Raw genomic sequence first — 5,359 nt, 5'->3', positions numbered from 1 at the left:
CAGCAATGGGAGATGCTGCTGTCCAGCCCGTCTCTGCCTATCCTGCTTCAGCTGGTGGATAGAGCACAGGCAGCGTGGACTGAATATGGGAGGAACCACTGCCCTGGGCCGCACTCTGGGCCGTTCAGAAATCCGAATAGAAGTATTACCTTCCCCTCGTCCACCGTCTCTGCATCTGATCTCGTCGCCTGCGTCCATGACGGCAGAGGCGGAGAAGTGAGATCGTCTAACACCGGGTTTGAGCTCTATTAAAAAAAAGTTTTCACTGATGTGCTACACGAACAGAAGTCAACCAAACACCGTTCATGCATCATGGAATAATTTGACCTTACCAGGAATATCTGTTTGAAGAAATAGAGGGTGTGGGTAAGTGCATTTCACTTCTCTCTGGTTTGACTATTTGTAGAGCGATGCGCGTGCAGCTAAGTGACGTCGAATGGGTAATCGTTTTGGGTGCCGTTTAAGCTTTGCTTTCCAACTACATTCACAGGGTGGATTGGCGCTATTTTTTCTTCTAGTGGATAAATGTTTGCCAAATTCCCCTCTGGCTCGTGCCAATGGTTGCGAATCAGTATGGTGCAATGTTTCACTCCCTGATGCAAACTTATCGCATTTGGTTCCTTCTACCTTAGCCCTAGCAACGCCTCTTTAATGCCGTTTAATATATTATCTCAAGAAGTTCAGAAATTGAGAACGAAGTTTTTCCTTGACGGCGACTTTACCATGCCCCAGATCACCTGGGTAAATAAGTCCCCCGTACCATCCTCTAACTCGGCACTTTCCCTAGAATTCACCAATCTGATAGCTACTAACGGTATGTACCAATATGTGGACTTTCCGACACGGCGATATGGGTATTGCGCTTCAGTGCTTGATCTCGTTTTTGCGAACGCGGACGATTCAGTGCAATCCATATGTCCTGTGCCTGGTATATCTGACCATGATGCGGAGTTAGCAACCATCGCATGCGCGCGTCCGTTGCCTGTTATCTGACGTCAGCGTAAAGTGTTCACGTACCAAAGAGGTAAACACGACCAAATGATACGGGCCCTTGAAGAGTACTTTGAGGTGTTTGTCGAATTTAGCTTAACATATAACATAGATCAGCTTTGGAAATGCTTCAAGGACAAGGTATTGGACCTCATTGATTCTTATATCCCATTAAAACGATTTCTAATACACCTATAAAAACAATCCCTGGTTCACCAGGGAAGTTAAAGCTCTACTAATTAAGAAGCGCCGACTTTTTTGCAGGTATAGAGCTGACAGAAATGAAGACTTGTTTTGCACTATTGGTGCCTTAGGAAAAGAAATTAGGCTAAAGATCAAGGTAGCAAAAGATGCATTTTTTTCATCATTGGATAGCAAGCTCAAAGTCCTAAAGAGATGTGGAAGTTTGTGAAATGTAATGGCAAGGGGTTAGGTTCAATACCGCCAATATCAAGTCCCCAGGGTGAAATCACTGATGATATTGAAAAGCTAATCGCTTCAATAACCCTTTTAAGTATGTATTTTACACCCCTATCACTGAGGGCCACGCTTTGCCTGATCCCAACTATATTGAAGTAATGCCTGAAATCTCAGTGTCCTGTCCTGTGAGGGAGTGTGTACACCCCTGTCTAAGCTAAAGTCAAACTCAACCACTGGACCAGACCATATCCTATGCTATGTTCTCAAAACATGTGCTTCCGTGATTCTGGATACCTAGTTATTTTGTTTAGATTGTCTCTTGATTCCAGTGAACTTCCTTGGGACTGGAAAAATGCGTGTCACTACAGTTCATAAAGCGGGTCTCCGTAAACATGCCCAAAATTACAGACCCATATCCCTAAGTAGTGTGTGTTACAAAACATTAGAGCATGGGTTATACTCAACCTTTTTCCACCACTTAGAGGCTAATAATATTTTTAACCATGCCCAGCATGGCTTTCATCGGGTTATTCGTGTATCACTCAGATGGTTGAATTCTCCTACGATATTTTCTCTTCATGTGACGCTGGAAAGCAAGTTCACTGCATTTTATTAGACTTTAAAAAACCCTTCGACACTGTCCACCATTTTCTATTGCTCCTTAAGATGTCCTACCTTGGCCTTCCTAATTCTGTGCTTGTCTGGGTGCGAAATTATCTGTCGGCTCGTTCACCAAAAATGGTTATCAACGGTTCTGACTCAGATCTCGCCGCTGTCACTTCGTGGGTGCCCCAGGGATCTGTTTTAGGACCACTTTTATTTCTCATCTACATCAACGACATCGTCGTGAACATTAACTCGAAAATAAGGTTATACCTAGAGGATTGCGTGGTTTATGGGGACATAGAAAGTGACGTTGATGCTTCCTCCCTACAGTGTGATTTTGACCGAATCCTTGCCTGGGGCCATAAGTGGCACATGAATTTTTATCCTCAAAAATGTATCTATATTACTTCAGCAGAAAAAGGGCTGACAAAAGGGCTGACCGCGTTTTAATTGAAAAAGTGGATCAAACAAAATATCTTGGTGTATTCTTTTCATCAGACCTTTCATTGAATAAATATGTTGACCTCTGAATAAACATCACACCTTTCATTGAATAAAATAAATAAACCTCACCTTAAAAGCTGGACGTGTTCTTAACTTCATAAAAAGAAATTTTAATAAGGCTTCTTAAGACGTCAAACTAATATTGTACTCTTCTAGCGTACGTTCGATTTTAGAGTATGTTGTTGTGGTATGGGACCCAAACACATAAACCCTTAAAAATAAATTGGAGGCAAATCAAAACCAGGCTGCACGATTTGTTACTCTTACAGTTATAGAATAAGCGCTACAGACCTCAAGCGATCTATTTCATGGGACACTCTTTAATTGCGACGAACCTTTTCTAGGTGTTTCTTTTTGAAAAAGATTGTGTGTGAGGAGGTGGCAATAGATCGACATCTGTACCTTCATCCGCTCAAGTATGTGTCTAGGCGAAGAGACAACAGTAAACCAATTGCCGAATATTATTGCCATACATCTACATTCCAAGCGACATTTTTCCCCCGGTCGATTGAGTGGAACGCCATACCCGACACTGTTGTTGTCGCCCCCACTTAACCCGCTGCGCTCTGGCAGCGGTTCCGCACAAGCACATGATTTGAATGGGTATTTTTTGCTCTTCTTTAGTGCACTGCTGTTATCTGCATTTATTCATTGTGTCCGGTATAATCTCTGTATGGGAAGCCCTGGCAGCACTGTAGCATGGTCACAAGATCTAAAACGTGTTTTTTTGTTTTTTAGTGTGTCACTGTCGTCTGTTGTTTGCGCTGGTTTTTTTTTTATTTTTTTCCTTGTTACCATTATGCCGTGCATGTGATTACTTGTGTTTATTTTCCTGTATCACCCCCCCCCCCAACAACAATGCGTTTTTGCGAATGTAGGTATGTTAATGAATAAATAAATCTGGCGTTGGCCACATGTCGGGCTTCCTCGGGGCGAGGGGTTGCAACATATGTTTTCGGGCCGGCGACAGGTGACGACGGCATGGAGCCTCGTGACGATAGGGTGCAGGTGGGCGAGGCGGACGGGCAGCAGCCACGTAGGTCATGGATTAGGGCTCGCGGGATGCTTCTGGCGTTGTTGATATTCCCAAGGCTTGCTACACTTCTTCCTAATGGCGTCGGTAAGGGAAACGACTTCGGGTTTCGGCGCCGTTGGGAGAAGTGTCTGCAGCTCCTCCATCCCTACTGCGCGGAGTGTCTCGCGTAAGCTGTCTGCCGAAATCCGCATGCCGTCGACATAGTTCGCATCGGCCGCACCCACAAAGTTTTGGTCATACTGTTTAGCACGCAATTTGAGGGCCTTCTCAATTGTGTTAGCTTCGGTCGCAAACTCAGCGACGGTTTGGGCGGGTTGCGGATAAGTCAAAGAAACAGTTCCTCCTTCACATCACGCCTCAAGAAGCGTAACTTCTTTTTCTGTGCCATGCAAGGGTCAGCACGCCTGAAAAGCCTCTTCATCTCCTCGACGAGCACAAGAATGCTTTCGTTAAGGTGTTGTGTCCGCGTCTGCAGCAATACTTCGTCCCGCTTTTTTTGCACAACATTGGTGAACGTCACTAAAAACGGTGTTCTAAAATCGTTCAAAGACTGAAGGGAGCCCTCTTGTTTTTCGAACCAGATCCGTGCTGTGTCCTCAAGGTAGAAGAACACTTGCTTTAGTGTCTCCGCGTTGTCCCATTGGTTAAACAGTCTGGCCCGTTCGACTTGGTCCAACCCGTCTTCATGATTCTCAGAAGGTGACCCATACAATGACAGGGGTCTCTGGGTTGCTGAAGGACGAGGGCAGGATTGGTAGCACTGGTCATGGTGGCTGCGTTGATCATGGCGGTTTTCGGGTCTTCTTTCTTCTCTTTATCTGGAAGCAGTCCAAACTCTGGCTCGAGACCTTGCTGTCGACGGCTTACACGAGTTGGGCTGATTTGGCGGCTTCCACAGGTTGTTAGGAGCATAAAGGGTGCGTTCCCAGAAGCTCCACCAGATGTCACTATGCCAAAGAGACGCAGTTGCCTTTAAGGAAAGCAAGTTTATTGGAGCGAACGTGCGCTTTCTTAACAACTCAAGGATTGCACAAATAGCGAAGCAGCAGTCAGACGAGTGACGTACGCAAGCGAGCGTCGGCGATCGGAATCCCGCGTCGTCTGCTCTGCAGGCTTTTACCTTCCGGCGTGAGTGTTTCTCGAACCGTCAATTTACATCTAGAACGTTGTACACCAAAGAAGACTATTCGAGGCTAGTGACGTTAGGGTGAAATGTTTTCCGTATCACAATGAGATAACCCTGTGGCATCAAAATAAAGAATGAAACCTGCGCTTCGCTTGAGACGCACATGACCTAGCCGTGCGTGGCCGGGTGGTAAAAATAAAACATAAACAAACAAACCCAATGCCTAGTTCGCGGCAATATAATTAGGCAGATTCAAACTTGTTGCCCATAAAACCTAAAGGCTCCTAATTTCTCAACATGCAGAAACACGAAGTACTGCCACAATCCTTCTGAAAAAAGGAAACAGCGTTCGTCAAATCTGTCCATGAACGATGAAATCTGATGTACGATTGACGGGCACATCTGATGTACAATTGAAGGGTCCGCAATGGCTATATCTCAAATATTAGCTGCTGAAATATTTCCTTGACATTGAAGGTATAGGTTGAGATGCTTCTTAGAAATTGGTACACGCACGTTAGGCTCTCGACGGTTCGGAAGAATATTGAGGAGAACTGGACATCGGATTTGTACCCCTCAACACTTCGGCTTCGTTTGAATTGCGATACGGATGTCTACTAAGAGACTTCAGTGCATAAACCTCATGCTAGTCACCCAAGTGGTACTAGGAATTGTAT

This window comes from Haemaphysalis longicornis, unplaced genomic scaffold (genome assembly GCF_048455015.1).
Source record: "Haemaphysalis longicornis isolate Haplotype H1 unplaced genomic scaffold, Haemaphysalis longicornis Haplotype H1 scaffold_13, whole genome shotgun sequence".
NCBI lineage: Eukaryota > Metazoa > Arthropoda > Arachnida > Ixodida > Ixodidae > Haemaphysalis > Haemaphysalis longicornis.
The sequence above is the reverse complement of the archived record's forward strand: the minus strand, read 5'-3'. Positions refer to the sequence as shown.